The sequence below is a fragment of the Arachis stenosperma genome, chromosome 6 (assembly GCF_014773155.1).
Source record: "Arachis stenosperma cultivar V10309 chromosome 6, arast.V10309.gnm1.PFL2, whole genome shotgun sequence".
Classification (NCBI taxonomy): Eukaryota; Viridiplantae; Streptophyta; class Magnoliopsida; order Fabales; family Fabaceae; genus Arachis; species Arachis stenosperma.
Window position 1 is genome coordinate 125,782,846 of NC_080382.1, and position 18,545 is coordinate 125,801,390.

Sequence of the window (18,545 nt, forward strand, 5' to 3'; positions counted from 1 at the left end):
TAGCCCACTGAACCTTGCATCTACCTTCTCATGGTTGTGTTCGTCAAAAAAGAATTCTACAAACCATCGCCCAGTCCTTTGGTCAACGTGAACCTTTATGCGAGCACCACAGCCACATCGTGTAATCGGTCTAGGATCTATTTTCCTATCAATTTGATGTATGTGTTTGCCCTCTCGCTCACCTTGTCTCGAGCACAAAAAAATTTGCTACAAAATTTCTCCCTCTAACCCCATACTCATTGTAGAAGTCAGTAGTGGTCTGCAAGTCTACAAACTCGAATCTTCATATCTCATAAGGTGTCACTCAAGTAAAATAAATTGCATCAAGCCACAATCATGACTGACTCTTCTTGCTCGTAGGCATCTTCAGCATCATTCATATCTTCATCGTCAATACCAATGGTCTTACTGCTCATTACCCATGGAATCACGTTATAAGAAGCCACACCCAAGTCACTTGTAATGTAACTAGAAACTACGCAAATACTGAAACCCCTAGTGTATTAAAAAAGAAAAAATAGAAATACCATAATATCACTTGAACTCGATGTGCTTTCCGAATGTTAGAAGACACAACTTAGCTGCCATCCATGCCTCCATGAACCTGCTACAACCACCATATTTGAAACTAGCAAGACAGTAATAAAATAAGTAGCTAAGAACAACAACAACATCACATGTGTACCAAACAGATCCTCCAAATTGAAACCATTAATTCACTCTACTACAACTACATTCCATACACAACCATCTACCAACCGCCCTAAATCTTAATAACCTGACCAAACATGTGCAAATCAACAAGGCTACAATCGGCCGAACATGATGTAAATCAAAAGTAATTGTGGACTTCAAAATAAATTGCATCAAGTACAACACGAAATAACAACGACCATATAGCAATGAACCACACATCACCTTCAACAACGGATCTCATCTGAATACCCTAAACACCAATCGAAAACAACATTGTGCAAAACATACCTCGTTGACGAGTTCGCCATTGTGTCACTTGCTGGGTTGCACAATTAAACTTGGTGAAATCATCGCAATGTTGGTGCAAAATGTATGTCATTGACGCTCCTTCCGCCTTGCGAGATGCCCTAAACATGAACAAATAGTTCTACTCTCTCTCTCTCTCTCTCTCTCTCTCTCTCTCTCTCTCTCTCCCCACATAGAAGCAGACCACCAAACTTCATTAATGTCGATCAATTTTTTGACGTTAAAACTAATTTGGCTTAATGTTGCAATCTACTCACCACGCCAATAAAAAAGGAAAGGTTAATGTACAATTGCTATATCTCAAAATGATCCCAAACTTTTCTAAATTTCATAAGTGATCTTTGTCCTTTAAGAACCTTAAAATACTTTTTCTACCATAGAAGCTTCCACAATTCAAAATGGTGTGTTCTGTGGTGGCCAAGAATATAGTGGCCAAGAGTGACCAAGTTTTAACTGGCATGTGTAAGGAGGACAAGCGGCAATGATGAGCGGATAATTTATACGCTTTTTGGCATTATTTTTAGGTAGTTTTTAGTAAATTCAAGCTACTTTTAGGGATGTTTTCATTAGTTTTTATGCAAAATTCACATTTTTGGACTTTACTATGAGCTTGTGTGTTTTTCTGTAATTTCAGGTAATTTCTGGCTGAAATTGAGGGACTTGAGCAAAACTCTGATAGGGGGCTGACAAAGGACTGTTGATGCTGTTGGAATCTGAAATAAAAAGGAATAAAAAGAATTGGATGAATGTAATAAGAAAGTAGAGATTCAAGAGGGGCGCAGCATCTCCATACGCCTATCTGAAATTCCCACTATTGATTTACATAAGTATTTTTATCCTATTTTATTTTATGTTTATTATTTATTTTCGAACTCATCATAAACCATTTAATCTGCCTAACTGAGATTTATAAGGTGACCATAGCTTGCTTCATATCAACAATCTCTGTGGGATCGACCCTTACTCACGTAAGGTTTATTACTTGGACGACCCAGTACACTTGCTGGTTAGTTGAACGGAGTTGTGTCCACACATAGCAAAGAGCCATTAAATAAATCTCATGCAAATACAAAGAGAATGAATCACAATTTCGTCCACCAGGCAACAATGTTGAAATTGCTTTGACTAATAATAATCATGAATGATTTGATTAGGTGGGTGAGTGCGGTAAGTTTCGGAAGTTCACCGCATGTACATCCGTAGTTACATTCCCAAAAAAGTCCTCCATGTGTATGGGCTTTATATGTAATTGGACAAAGACAAACATCAAACAATTGCTACTCTTTTTTTAAAAAAAAATTGATCTAATATAAGGTGTTATCTAATTCTTCTTAGTATTCGAAAAAAATTAATTCTTCTTAACAAAATATTTTGTCAAATTATTAAAGTTATCTTTTTTCAGAAAAGTTTATTATTTAATTAGGGAGAATGTATTCCAAAAATGGAAATTCCATTAAGTGATGAGAGTGGTTTTAATGGTTGCGTACGTAATTACTATTTACTATTAATTGGAAAATATTAGCAAGATATTTGTATTATATATTTTAAATGATGAAAAAGATAAATATAAAATATGCGTAAACAATTTTTTATTAAACATACCACATGTTGTTATGAAATTGTTCTACAATTATTCAGGTTATTTTATTAAACCATGCTATTATTTTTGTTAGAAAAATACTAAGGGGTCATCAAAATTTATTATTTTTAGCTATTAGTTAACCATAAATTCAATTCGTTTAGTCTAGTTTCCTTAGTCTAGTAATTGAACAACATATTTTATCCCATATTTTTAAATATTGATGGCTAATTGATGGCCAAAAATAATAAATTTTTATAGTTCTCTAATATTCCTCTTTTCATTATTTTATTCTAGAAATTGAAAAAACCAAAAGAACAATTAAAATTATAAACAAAATAAAGGAAAGAGTTAAGTACGGTTTTGGTCCCTAAGGTAAGGGCTAAAAATTTTTTTCGTCCCCGGCCTTTTTTCGCTACAAAATGGTCTCAAAGGTTTCAATTTTTTTAAAAATCATCCTTTGGACAAAAATGCCCTTCCTCCTTCTTCCCCAAAATGCAGAAACAAAAGCAAGCAGAAGCAAAAAGCAGAAACAGTAAAACAACAACAACAATTAAACAACAGCAACTAGAAGAATAATACCAACAACAACAATGATAATGAAATTAGAGCAACAACAAAAGTAAAACTAGAAGCAGAATCAGAAGCAGAAGTAATCTAGAATCAAACCAAAAAAAGAATCAAACCAACAACAATAACCATTTCCTAAAATCCACTAACAGAAAATCAACATTCAACTAAGCTAATCCAGAATCAAACCAAAAATAGAAATTGAAAGCAAAATAATAACCTAAATTATGAAAATAGAAAATAGAAAACATTATTCTTCTTCTTCTTCTTCTTCTTCAATGAAATCAGAAACAAAATCAGAAGAAATAGAAGTCAAACAACATCGTCTTCTTCTTCAATGGAATCAAAAGCGTGGAACAGGTTCTCTGTGGGCTCAAGTTGTCCGCCGTGCCCAGCCCAAGTTCACTGCCGAGACTCCACAATAGCCGCCGCTGCCATCGTCTGCCTCTTCCTCCTCCATTGCCGGTAGCATCGCATCAGTCTCGGACCAGCTGCCTTCTTCACATTCCTTGTCACCAAAAGTCGTAGATGCCTCACCGCTGGTGGAGAACAGGAGTGTTGTGACAGCTCCTTGCCAGGGGTGAGCTCTGGTTAGAGGAGGTCTGAGACAGGGAAGTAGAGAAGGAGGGGAGAGGGTCGCGGTGGCTCTGGGGTTAGCGCGAAGGAGAGAGGAGCAACGGCGGTGTCCCTTGCCCTTCCCTTCCCCTCTTCTGTCCCTTCTTCCCTTCCCTGAACTGAACCAGCGTGAATTGAATCCCTTCCCCCTTATTCAACATTTTGTGTTTTTAGGTTTTTTTAAGTTAGGGGTACTTTTGGAATAAAAATTTAAAATTTGGTAAAAATAACGATTTTAAAACAAACTAAAACCTTTGTGACTATTTTGTAGCGAAAAAAAGGTCAGGGATGAAAAAAATTTTCAGCCCCTACGTTAGGAATCAAAATCGTACTTTACCCTAAAGGAAATTAAACCTTTTTATTTTTTTGAGAAGATAAAATAGTAGAGGTAGATGAAGCAATAAAATTTATTAGTTTAATCTATAACTTATTTTTTTCTTTTTTTTCCTTTTCTTTTTTGGACTTGGTTCAACATCCACAAAAACAAACCTGACCTAAAGAATTCTACCCATTCCCAACAGACCCATTGTCCACACCCCTAACCTGGTTCCCGCTCACCCCAACGTAGACCCTCTTCCTCCATTAGCAACATATGAGACCTCCATGAATGTTGAAGAAGATGATGTTCTTCGTGGACTCATCGTACACTACTGTGAAAGTTTCTTCCGGTCATGTCTCGTTGCTGCCTTTGTGCCAAGTAAAGTATCTTCATGAATGTTTGCTTTCCTTGCTCTCCTGAGCATTGAAGAAGATGATCATTTTGCTGGGTTCACTGCACCCTATCATGGCCATTACTATCACTCCATTCCAATTTTTACTGTCGATCTCCCTTTCCAAAAAAAAAATGGAACCACACATCAATAGAATTTTTGACAAAACCACCCCCACTGCCCCCTACCCTCGTGGTAGTACTTGGTGTTAATCAATGTTCCCTACCCATAGGAGCCCTTCTTCGATTTATTTCATGTTTGGAAACATTAATAGAGTAGATTAAGAATAAACAAATTTTAGCACGAGAGGTACAACTCTTAACTGATTTCATGAAGTACAACTCCTTCTGCAATTTGTTTTTTTCTATTTTATATTCAATTTCTTAAATTATCTTTAGTTTCATTAGTCTTTTAAAAATTATTATATTATATTTTATTATATTCTCTTACTGTGATATATAATATTTTTTATGATTATTATTATTATTATTCTGTATATACAGACGCGCTCTAAAAAAAGAGTACTATTAAATTTTGTATTCTTATGTATGAAAAAATATTACGGTTTATTATATTATAAATTAACATTATACAACATAATAGAAAATAGAATTATGTATTTATTTGTTGTAACTTTTTTCTAAATAGATGACTAGTAAGGGTAAAGCAGTCTATCTAGTGCTAAAATCTACTTCTGGAGCCCACTTGGTGAGTGTTTGGCCTCAGCTTTGATGAGATCCACGTGCTATGAGGCTCCTAGGGCGTTGAACACTGGCTAAGAGATTCTCTCTAGGTGTTTGGATGCTGGGCTCTGCTCTTTGGGCGCTAGACGCCAAGAAGGGGGCAGGAAGCTGGCATTGGACGCCAGTTTTGGGCCTTCTAATCTGATACAAAATATAGACTATTATATATTGCTAGAAAGCTCTGAAAGTCAGATTTCCATAGCCATTAATAACGCTCCATTTGGACTTCTGTAGCTCCAGAAAAACTCTTTCGAGTGCAAGAAGATCAGATTTGGACAGCATCTGTAGTACTTTCTCTTTCTCTAAATCAGACTTTTGCTCCAGCTCCTCAATTTCAGCTAGAAATTACCTGAAATTTTACAAAAACACAAACTCATAGTAGAATCTAAAAATATAAATTTAACACTAAAATCTATAAAAACTAAACAAAACACACTAAAAACTATATGAAAATGATGCCAAAAGGCGTATAAAATATCTGCTCATCAGCAAGCACGATAGAAGCGTGAACCTGGAGTCGAAGAATTGGCGCACCATGGTCAAAGGAAACATCATATATTTCAGCCTAGAGAGTGTGAGAGTCACACTAAAGTTTCCAGAGCCACGAGAGAACCCTCATTTATACACTCGCAGAGTCAACACAGACCAGTCAATTGGATGAAGTCCTTGCTGACATCTGCATACCTGGAGCTCAGTGGAGGAGGGATACTCAAGGTCAGCCTTACTAGCTCGGTACGCATGACCTTAGGCCAGTGGTACACGAAATCATGATCTCACGTACTTTCTTCACAGCTCTACGTAGCTGACCAGCAAGTGCACTGGGTCGTCCAAGTAATACCTTACGTGAGTAAGGGTCGATCCTACGGAGATTATCGGCTTGAAGCAAGCTATGGTCATCTTGTAAATCTTAGTCAGGCAGATTTAGATGGTTATGGGGTTTTGATAATCAAAAGATAAATAAAACATAAAATAGGATAGAGATACTTATGTAATTCATTGGTAGGAATTTCAGATAAGCGTATGGAGATGTTTTGTTCCTTTTGAATCGCTGCTTTTCTACTGCTTTCATCCAGTCATGCGTACTCCTTTCCATGGAAAGCTGTATGTTGGGGGATCACCGTTGTCAATGGCTACCATCCGCACTCTCAGTGAAAATGGTCCGGCTACGGGGTACGTAGGGCTAATCATCTGTCGGTTCTCACTTGTATTGGAATAAAATCCAATGATCCTTTTGTGCACTGTCACTGCGCCTAGCACTCGCGAGTTTGAAGCTCATCACTGTCATCCCATCTCAGATCCTACTCGAAATACCACAGACAAGGTTTAGACTTTTCGAATCTTAAGAATGCTGCCAATTGATTCTAGCTTATACCATGAAGACTCTGATCTCACAGAATGGAAGGCTCTGTTGCCAGGAGAGAAAACCATGCATCGTGGACCAGGAGGCCAAGAGATATACATTCAAGCTTATTTTCAGGTAGAACGGAAGTGGTTGTCAGACACGCGTTCATAAGTGAGAATGGTGATGAGTGTCACTTGATCATCACATTCATCATGTTGAAGTGCGAATGAATATCTTAGAACAACAATAAGCTTGAATTGAATAGAAAACAGTAGTAATTACATTAATTTATGAGGAACAACAGAGCTCTACACCTTAATCTATGAGGTGTAGAAACTCCACCGTTGAAAATACATAAGTGATGAAGGTCCAGGCATGGCCGAATGGCCAGCCCCCTAAACATGATCAAGAGATCAACAGTGATACAAAGATAGTCTCCAAAATGATCTAAAGATCTCCCTCTATATCCAAATACAATAGTAAAAGGTCCTATTTATAATGAACTAGTGACCTAGGGTTTACAAAAATAAGTAAATGATGCAAAAATCCACTTCCGGGGCCCACTTGGTGTGTGCTTAGGCTGAGAATTGAAGCTTTCACGTGCATAGGCTTTTCTTGGAGTTAAACACCAGCTCTGGTGCCAGTTTGGGCGTTTAACTCCAGCTTTTATGCCAATTCTGGCGTTTAACGCCAGAAAAGGGTCTCTGACTGGCGTTTTGACGCAAATTTGGGCCATCAAATCTCGGACAAAATATGGACTATTATACATAGATGAAAAGCTCAAGATGTCTACTTTCCAACGCAATTAAGAGCACGCTAATTGGGGTATCTGTATCTCCAGAAAATCTATTTCGAGTGCAGGGAGGTCAAAATCCAACAGCATCTTTAGTCCTTTCTCAGCCTCTGAATCAGATTTTTGCTCAGGTCCCTCAATTTCAGCCAGAAAATACCTGAAATCACAGAAAAATACACTAAATCATAGTACAGTCCAGAAATGTGATTTTTGCATAAAAACTAATAAAAATATACAAAAAACTAACTAAATCATACTAAAAACTACCTAAAAATAATGCCAAAAAGCGTATAAATTATCTGCTCATCACAACACCAAACATAAATTGTTGCTTGTCCCCAAGCAACTGAAAACAAAATAGAATAAAAAGTAGAGAATATACAATGAATTCCAAAATATCATTGAAGTTTAGCTCTAATTAGATGAGCAGGACTAGTAGCTTTTTGCTTCTGAGCAGTTTTGGCATCTCACTTTATCCTTTGAAGTTCAGAATGGTTGGCATCTCTAGGAATTCAGAATTAAGATAGTGTTATTGATTCTCCTAGTTCAGTATGTTGATTCTTGAACACAACTACTTTATGAGTCTTGGCCGTGACCCTAAGCACTTTGTTTTCCAGTATTACCACCGGATACATAAATGCCACAGACACATAACTGGGAGAACCTTTTCAGATTGTGCCTCAGCTTTGCTAAAGTCCCCAGTTAGAGGTGTCCAGAGTTCTTAAGCACATTCTTTCTGCTTTGGATCACGACTTTAACCACTCAGTCTCAAGCTTTTCACTTGGACCTTCATGACACAAGCACATGGTTAGGGACAGTTTGATTTAGCCGCTTAGGCCAAGATTTTATTCCTTTGGGCCCTCCTATCCATTAATGCTCAAAGCCTTGGATCCCTTTACCCTTGCCTTTTGGTTTAAAGGGCTATTGGCTTTTTCTGCTTGCTTTTTCTTTTTCTTTCTTTTTTCTTTTTCGCCATTTTTTTATTCACTACTTTTTCTTGCTTCAAGAATCACTTTTATGATTTTTCAAATTATCAGTAACATTTCTCTTTTTTCATCATTCTTTCAAGAGCCAACAATTTTAATATTCATAAACTTCACTATCAAAATTATGCACTGTTCAAGCATTCATTCAGAAAACAAAAAGTATTGCCACCACATCAAAATAATCAAACTAATTTCAAGATAAATTTCGAAATTCAAGTACTTCTTGTTCTTTTGTAATTAGGCACATTTTTCATTTAAGAAAGGTGAAGGGTTAATAGGACATTCATAGCCTTAAGACATAGATACTAGATACTAATGATCATGTAATGAAGACACAAACATAGATAACACATAAAGCATAAAAATTGAACAACAGAAAGATAAGAACAAGGAACTCAAATAATGGGTCCACCTTAGTGATGGCGGCTAGTTCTTCCTCTTGAAGATCCAATGGAACACTTGAGCTCCTCTATGTCTCTTCCTTGCCTTTGTTGCTCTTCCCTCACGACTATTTGATCCTCTCTAATTTCATGGAGAATAATGGAGTGCTCTTGGTGCTCCATCCTTAATTGCTCCATATTGGAACTTAAATATCCCAAAGAGGTGTTGAGTTGCTCCCAATAGTTGTGTGGAGGAAAATGCATCCCTCGAGGCATCTCAGGAATTTCTTGATGAGGGACTTCCTCATGCTCTTGTTGAGGTCCATGAGTGGGCTCTCTTATTTGCTCCATCCTCTTTTTAGTGATGGGCTTGTCCTCTTCAATGAGGATGTCTTCTCCTATGACAACTCCAGCTAAATTGCATAGGTGACAGATGAGATGAGGAAAGGCTAACCTTGCCAAGGTGGAGGTTTTGTCAGCCACTTTGTAGAATTCTAGAGATATGACCTCATGAACTTTTACTTCCTCTCCAATTATGATGCTATGGATCATGATAGCCCGATCTGCAGTCACTTCGGATCGGTTGCTAGTAGGAATGATGGAGCATTGGATGAATTCCAACGATCCTCTAACCACGGGTTTAAGGTCATGCCTTCTTAATTGAACCGGCTTGTCTTTGGAGTCTCTTTTCCACTGAGCTCCTTCCACACATATGTCCATGAGAACTTGGGCCAACCTTTGATCAAAGTTGACCCTTCTAGTGTAGGGGCGTGCATCTCCTTGCATCATTGGCAAGTTGAATGCCAACCTTACATTTTCTGGACTGAAATCTAAGTATTTCCCCCGAACCATTGTACGTCAATTCTTTGGGTTCAGGTTCACACTTTGATCATGGTTTTTGGTGATCCATGCATTAGCATAAAACTCTTGAATCATTAAGATTCCGACTTGTTGAATGGGGTTGGTGAGAAGTTTCCAACCTCTTTTTCGAATCTCATGTCGGATCTCTGGATACTCATTCCTTTTGAGCATGAAAAGAACATCAGGGATCACATTCTTCTTGGCCACAACTTCATAGAAGTGGTCTTGATGGACCTTTGAGATGAATCTCTCCATCTCTTATGACTCGGAGGTGGAAGCTTTTTCCTTTCCTTTCCTCTTTCTAGAGGTTTCTCCGTCCTTAGGTGCCATAAATGGTTATGAAAACATAAAAAGCAATGCTTTTTCCACACCAAACTTAAAAGGTTTGCTCGTCCTCGAGCAAAAGAAGAAAGAAGGACGAAAAAGAAGAAGAAATGGAGGAGATGGAGAGTTGTGAGTGGTTCAGCCAAGGGGGAGAAGAAGTGTTTGTGATGTGTGAATTTGAAGGATGGATGAGGGGTTTATATAGGAGTGGAAATAGAGGGTAGGGTTCGTGTATTAGGGGTTGGGTTTGGGAGGGAAAGGATTTGAATTTGAATGGTGAGGTGGGTGGGGTTGTTGGGGAAGAGTGGGTGGAGGTGATTGGTGAAGAGGTGATGGGGAAGAGAAATGGAGGTGATTAGTGAGGGGTATTTGGGGAAGGGTGTTATGCAAAGGTGTGAAGAAGAGAGAAAGTGAGTTAAGGTAGGTGGGGATCCTATGGGGTCCACAGATCCTGAAGTGTCAAGGATTTCTCATCCCTGCACCGTTTTGGCGTGTGAACGCCCCTTTGAGTGCCAATCCTGGTGTTAAACGCCAGGTTGCTGCCCATTTCTAGCGTTTAACGCCAGCTTTTCTTCCCTTTCTAGCGTTTAATGCTAGCTTGGTGCCTTTTTCTAGCGTTAAACGCCAGTCTGGTGCCCTTTTCTAGTGTTAAACGCCCAGAATGGTGCCAGACTGGGCGTTTAACGCCCATTCTCATCCTTCAGAGTGTGCTGTTTTCAATGCTATTTTTTATTTTTGCTTTTGTTTTTGTGACTCCACATGATCATCATCCTAAAGAAAACATAAAATAACAATGGAAAATAGAAATTCAACATAGATAAGTAAAAATTGGGTTGCCTCCCAACAAACGCTTCTTTAATTTCAATAGCTTGACAGTGAGCTCTCATGGAGCCTCACAGATACTCAGAGCATGATGATGGCCTCTCAACACCAAACTTAGAGTTTGAATGTGGGGGCTCTGTTTGACTCTGTATTAAGAGAATCTTTTCATACTTTTTCTCCATGTGTACAGAAGGAGATCCTTGAGACTTAAACACAAGGTAGTCCTCATTCACTTGAAGGACCAACTCTTCTCTATCAACATCGATCACAGCTTTTACTGTGGCTAGGAAGGACCTGCCAAGGATGATGGATTCATCCTTATTCTTCCCAGTGTCCAGGATTATGAAGTTAGCATGGATGTAAAAGCCCTCAACCTTCACTAAAACATCCTCTACAAGTCCATAAGCCTGTTTCATATATTTGTCTGCCATCTCTAGTGAGATTCTTGCAGCTTGTACCTCAAATATTTCCAGTTTCTCCATTACAGAGAGTGGCATGAGGTTTATGCCTGACCCCAGGTCACACAGAGCCTTCTCAAAGGTCATGGTTCCTATGGTACATGGTATTAAGAATTTTCTGGAATCCGGTTTCTTCTGAGGTAATGTCTGCGTAATCAAGTCATTCAGTTCATTGGTGAGCAAGGGGGGGTTCATCCTCCCAAGTCTCATTACCAAATAACTTGGCATTCATCTTCATGATTGTTCCAAGGTACTTAGCAACTTACTCTTCAGTAATATCTTCATCATTTTCAGAGGAAGAATACTCATCAGAGCTCATGAATGGCAGAAGTAGGTTCAATGGAATCTCTATAGTCTCTGTATGAGCCTCAGATTCCATTGGTTCCTCAAAGGGGAACTTCTTTTCATTCAGAGGACATCACATGAGGTTTTTCTCACTGGGAATCACGTCCTCCTCACTCTCTCCAGGTTCCGCCATGTTGGTCATGGTTATGGCCTTGCACTCTCTCTTGAGATTTTCTTCTATATTACTTGGGAGAGTGCTAGGAGGAGTTTCAGTAACCTTTTTACTCAGCTGACCCACTTCTGCCTCCAAATTTCTAATGGAGGATCTTGTTTCATTCATGAAACTTAGTGTGGTCTTAGATAGATCAGAGAGTATGGTTGCTAAGTCAGAACGACTCTGCTCAAAGTTCTCTGTCTGTTGCTAAGAAGATGATGGAAAAGGCTTGCTATTGCTAAGCCTATTTCTTCCACCATTATTATTGTTGAAGCCTTGTTGAGGCTTCTGTTGGTCCTTCCATGAGAGATTTGGATGATTTCTCCATGACGGATTATAGGTGTTTTCATAGGGTTCTTCCATGTAATTCACCTCTTCCATTGCAGGTTCTCAGGATCATAAGCTTCTTCTTCAGAAGATGCTTCTTTATTACTGCTGGATGCAGCTTGCAATCCAGTCAGATTCTAAGAAATCATATTGACTTACTGAGTCAATAATTTGTTCTGAGCCAATATGGCATTCAGAGTATCAATCTCAAGAACTCCTTTCTTCTGAGTTATCCTATTGTTCACAGGATTTCTCTCAAAAGTGTATATAAATTGGTTATTTACAACCATTTCAATGAGTTCTTGAGCTTCTACAGGCGTTTTCTTCAGATGAATAGATCCGCCTGCAGAATGGTCCAATAACATCTTGGATAACTCAGACAGACCATCATAGAAGATACCTATGATGCTCCATTCTGAAAGCATGTCAGAAGGACACCTTCTGATCAATTGCTTGTATCTTTCCCAAGCTTCATAGAGGGATTCACCTTCCTTCTGTTTGAAGGTTTGAACTTCCACTCTAAGCTTACTCATCTTTTGAGGTGGAAAAAATTTAGCTAAGAAGGCAGTGACCAGCTTTTTCCAAGAGTTCAGGCTGTCTCTAGGTTGTGAGTTCAACCATATACTAGCTCTATCTCTTACAGCAAAAGGGAAAAGCATAAGTCTGTAGACCTCAGGATCAACTCCATTGGTCTTAACAGTGTCACAGATTTGCAAAAAATTAGCCAAGAACTGATGAGGATCTTCCAATGGAAGTCCATAAAACTTGCAATTCTGTTGCATCAGAGAAAATAATTGAGGCTTAAGCTCAAAGTTGTTTGCTCCAATGGCAGGAATTGAGATGCTTCTCTCATAGAAGTCAGGAGTACGTACAGTAAAGTCACCAAGCACCTTCCTTGCATTGTTGTTGTTGGGTTCGGCCATGGCTGTTTTGTTTGCTTCCTTTTCAAAATTTTATGTCAGGTCCTCTTCAGAGTGTTGTGCTTTAGCTACTCTGATCTTAGCTTCCTCTTCAAGGTCCTTTCAGGTTCAGGATCAGCTTCAACAAGAATGCATTTATCTTTGTTCCTCCTTGGTACTATCCTGGCGTTAAACGCCCAGAATGGTATTCATTCTGGCGTTTAATGCCCACTTGGCTACCTCCTTGGGCGTTAAACGCCCAGCCAGGTACCCTGGCCTGGCTGGCGTTTAAATGCCAGAAATCCTTCTTTACTGGGCATTTTAAATGCCCAGCTTTTTCTCTGTAATTCCTCTACTGTATGTTCTGAATCTTTAATTCTCTGTATTATTGACTTGAAAAGACATACTTTTGAATTTTTTTTGAATTTTTAATGATGAGAGAGAAAAACAACAGAATGAATCTAGACATGAAAAACTAAGATCAAAACAAGGAATGCATGCAAGGACACTTTGAATGTCAAGATGAACATCAAGAACACTATGAAGGTCATGATGAACATCAAGAACACATTTTTGAAAATTTTTAAGAAAAGAAAGACATGCAAGACACCAAACGTAGAAGTTTTCATACTAGAGATACTAACAATTTGAGAATACACATGAGAAACAACAAAAGACACAAAACAAGAGAATTTAAAGATCAGACAAAGAAAATCATCAAGAACAACTTGAAGATCAATGAAGAACACAATGCATATATTTTTGAAATATGCAAGAAAAATAAAAACATGCAATTGACACCAAACTTGAAATTTGACACTGGACTCAAACAAGAAACACAAATTATTTTTTATTTTATGATTTTATAAATTTTTTGTATTTTTTTATTTTTCAAAAATTATTTTGAAAAAGAAAATAAGAAACTCAAAATTTTTAATAAGAATTCCAAGAATCATGTAATGTTAGTCTAAATTTTAGCAGGACATTACATACAACAGCCAAATTGATGGGAATCAACTAGCTCGTGTGATGATAAAAGCATCATCTGAAACTCTAGAATTCGTTCTTAAAAATTCTGAAGAACAAAATAAAAAGAAAAGTACCTAATCTAAGCAACAAGATGAACCGTCAGTTGTCCAAACTCGAACAATCCCCGGCAACGGCGTCAAAAACTTAGTACACGAAATCATGATCTCACACACTTTCTTCACAACTCCGCGTAGCTGACTAGCAAGTGCACCGGGTCGTCCAAGTAATACCTTACGTAAGTAAGGGTCGATCCCACGGAGATTGTCGGCTTGAAGCAAGCTATGGTCATCTTGTAAATCTTAGTCAGGCAGATTCAGATGTTTATGGGGTTTCGATAATCAAAAGATAAATAAAACATAAAATATGATAGAGATACTTATGTAATTCATTGGTAGGAATTTCAGATAAGCGTATGGAGATGCTTTCTTCCTTTTGAATCCCTGCTTTCCTACTGCTTTCATCCAGTCATGCATACTCATTTCCATGGCAAGCTGTATGTTGGGGATCACTGTTGTCAATGGCTACTGTCCGTCCTCTCAGTGAAAACGGTCCGGCTACAGGGTACATAGGGCTAATCATCTATCGGTTCTCACTTGGTTGGAATAAGATCCAATGATCCTTTTGCACACTGTCACTATGCCCAGTACTCGCGAGTTTGAAGCTCGTCACAATTATCCCATCCCAGATCCTACTCGGAATACCATAGGCAAGGTTTAGATTTTTTGAATCTCAAGAATGCTGCCAATTGATTCTATCCTATTGATGAGCGGATAATTTATACGCTTTTTGGCATTGTTTTTATATAGTTTTTAGTATGATTTAGATACTTTTTAGCATATTTTTATTAGTTTTTAAGCAAAATTCACATTTCTGGACTTTACTATGAGTTTGTGTGTTTTTCTGTGATTTCAGGTATTTTCTAGCTGAAATTGAGGAACCTGAGCAAAAATCTTATTCAAAGGCTGAAGAAGGACTACTAATGCTGTTAGATTCTGACCTCCCTGCACTCGAAATAGAATTTTTGGAGCTGCAAGAGTCCAAATGGTGCACTCTCAACTGTGTTAAGGGCTTTCCAGTAATATATAATAGTCTATACTTTGCCCGAATTTAGACGACGCAAACTGGCGTTCAATGGCAGCTTTCTACCCTATTCTGGCGTTAAACGCCAGAAACAAGTTGCAAGCTAGAATCAAACGCCAGAAACAAGTTACAAACTAGCGTTTAACTCCAACGAAGACCTCTACATGTGAAAGCTTCAATGCTCAGCCCAAGCACACACCAAGTGGGCCCGAAAGTGGATTTTTGCATCATTTACTTAATTCTGTAACCCTAGTAACTAGTTTAGTATAAATAGAACTTTTTACTATTGTACTGGGGGTCTTTTTTCCTAATTTCGAATTCATATGCCATTTGGGGAGGCTGGCCATTCGGCCATGCCTAGACCTTGTTCTTATGTATTTTCAACGGTGGAGTTTCTACACACCATAGATTAAGGTATGGAGCTCTGCTGTTCCTCGAGTATTAATGCAAAGTACTATTGCTCTTCTATTCAATTCATGCTTATTCTTATTCTAAGATATTCATTTGCACACAAGAACATGATGAATGTGATGATTATGTGACACTCATCACCATTCTCACTTATGAACGCGTGATTGACAACCACTTCCGTTCTACATGAAAACAAGCTTGAATGTATATCGCTTGGATTTCTAATCAACGATTCACATCGACTCCCCTCTGACAATGGGGCATATGAATCTGAGATTGGAACCTCCGTGGTATAGGCTAGAATCCATTGGCAGCATTCTTGAGATCCGAAAAGTCTAAACCTTGTCTGTGGTATTCCGAGTAGGATCTGGGAAGGCATGACTGTGACGAGCTTCAAACTTGTAACTGTAGAGCGTGGTGACAGACGCAAAAGGATAGTAAATCCTATTCCTACACGATCAAGAACCAACAGCTGATTAGCCATACGATATCTGTGCATGGTATTTTTCATCCGAGACGAGCAATCCGATAGTTGATTAGCCGTACAGAAATCGTAGAGGACCATTTTCACTGAGAGAACGGGAAGTAGCCATTGACAACAGTGACGCCCAATATACAGCTTGCCATGGAAAGGAGTATGAAGGATTGGATGAAGGCAGTAGGAAAGCAGATATTCACAAGGAACAACGCATCTCTATACGCTTATCTGAAATTCCCACCAATGAATTACATAAGTATCTCTATCTTTATTTTATGTTTATTTATCTTTTAAAATTATTAAAACTCTATAACCATTTGAATCCGCCTGACTGAGATTTTCAAGATGACCATAGCTTGCTTCAAGCTGACAATCTCCGTGGGATCGACCCTTACTCACATAAGGTTTATTACTTGGACGACCCAGTGCACTTGCTGGTTAGTTGTGTGAAGTTGTGAAAAAGAGTTGAGATTACAATTGTGCGTACCAAGTTGTTGGCGCCATTGAGATCACAATTTCATGCATCAAGTTTTTGGCGCCGTTGCCGGGGATTGTTCGAGTTTGGACAACTGACGGTTCATCTTGTTGCTTAGATTAGGTAATTTTCTTCTTATTCTATTTTCAAAAAGTTTTCAAAAATCTTTCAAAAAATTTTCTTCTTTTTTTTTTCTAAAAATAATTTTCGAAAAATCCAAAAAAAAATTTATAAAATAATAAAAAACCAAAAATATTTTGTGTTTCTTGTTTGAGTTAGTGTCAATTTTTAAGTTTGGTGTCAATTGCATCTTTTTAATTTTCTAAAAATTTTTGAAAAATTCATACATGTGTTGTTCATGATCTTCAAGTTGTTCTTGAGGATTTTCTTTGTTTGATCTTTGATTTTTTCTTGTTTTGTGTCTTTTGTTGTTTTTCATATGCATTTTTGAATTCTTAGAGTCTAAACATTAAAAATTTTTAAGTTTGGTGCCTTGCATGTTTTTCTTTTCTTAAAAATTTTCAAAAATAAGTTCTTGATGTTCATCATGATTTTCAAAGTGTTCTTGGTGTTCATCTTGACATTCATAGTGTTCTTGCATGCATCATTTGTTTTAATCCAAAATTTTTATGTGTTGAGTCATTTTGCGTTTTTTCTCTTTCCTCATTAAATTCAAAAAATAAAAAATAGCTTTTTCTTATTTTACTCATAAATTTCGAAATCTTTGGGTTGACTTAGTAAAAAAATTTTTAATAAGTTGTTTCTTGTTAATCAAGTCAAGATTTCAATTTTAAAAATCTTATTTTTTCATTTTTCTTTTATATTTCAAAAATTGTTTTTCAAAATCTTTTTCTTAATTTTATCTCATAATTTTCGAAAACTTTACTAACAATTAATATGATTGATTCAAAAATTTGAAGTTTTTTACTTTCTTGTTAAGAAAGGTTCAATCTTTAAATTCTAGAATCATATCTTTTAGTTTCTTCTTAGTCAAGTAATCAATTTTAATTTTAAAAATCAAATCTTTTTAATTTCTTTTTTTAAATCTTTTTCAAAATAAATTCCAATCATATCTTTTCAATCATATCTTTTTCAATCATATCTTTTTCAAATCATATCTTTTTCAAAAATTTGATTTCAAAAATCTTTTCTAACTGCCTATCTTTTCAAAATTGATTTTCAAATCTTTTTCAACTAATTAATTGATTTTTTATTTGTTTTACTATTTCTTATCTTTTTCAAAACCACCTAACTACTTTTCTCTCTCTAATTTTCGAAAATCACCTTCTTCTTTTTCAAAATTTTTTTTAACTATTTATTTTAAAATTTAATTTTATTTTACCTCTTCTCTTAATTTTTGAATTTTAACTAATAATTAAAATAAAAACAAAAATATTTTTCTTTTCTCTTAATTAAAATTTAAATTTTCTTCTCTCTCTCATCTCTTTCTATTTATTTTATTTATTTACTAACACTTCTCTTCTCAAAATTCGAACCCCTCCCTTCTCTGTGTTCGAATTTTTCTTCTTCTTCCTTCATTCTTATTCTTCTACTTACATAAAGGAATCTCTATACTATGACATAGAGGATTCCTCTTCTTTTCTGTTCTTTTTTTTTTCATATGAGCAGGAGCAAGGACAAGGACATTCTTATTGAAGCAAATCTGGAACCTGAAAGGACTCTGAACAGGAAGCTAAGAGAAGCTAAAATACAACACTTTGAAGAGGACTTTACTAAAATTTTCAAAAAAGAAATAGAGATGACCGAAACCAATAACAATGGTGGAGGTGCAAGGAAGATGCTTGGTGACTTTTACTGCACCAAATTCCAACTTCCATGGAAGAAGCATCTCAATCCTTGCCACTGGAGCAAACAATTTTGAGCTTAAGCCTCAATTAGTTTCTCTGATGCAACAGAATTGCAAGTTTCATGGACTTCCATCAGAAGATTCTTTTCAGTTCTTAACTGAATTCTTGCAGATCTGTGATACTGTTAATACCAATGGAGTTGATCCCGAGATCTATAAGCTTATGCTTTTTTCTTTTGCTATAAGAGACAGAGCTAGAACATGGTTGGACTCTCAACCTAAAGATAGCATGAACTCTTGGGATAAGCTGGTCACGGCTTTCTTAGCCAAGTTCTTTCCTCCTCAAAAGCTAAGC

At 37.1% G+C, this 18,545-nt stretch overlaps 1 non-coding gene across 1 annotated transcript; it reads left to right on the top strand.

The window, feature by feature from the left end:
* Positions 1-12,430: 12,430 nt before the first annotated feature.
* Positions 12,431-12,538, top strand: LOC130937499 (small nucleolar RNA R71). The gene has a single exon (XR_009068718.1). It is a non-coding gene; the product is annotated as a small nucleolar RNA R71 (small nucleolar RNA).
* Positions 12,539-18,545: the final 6,007 nt, after the last annotated feature.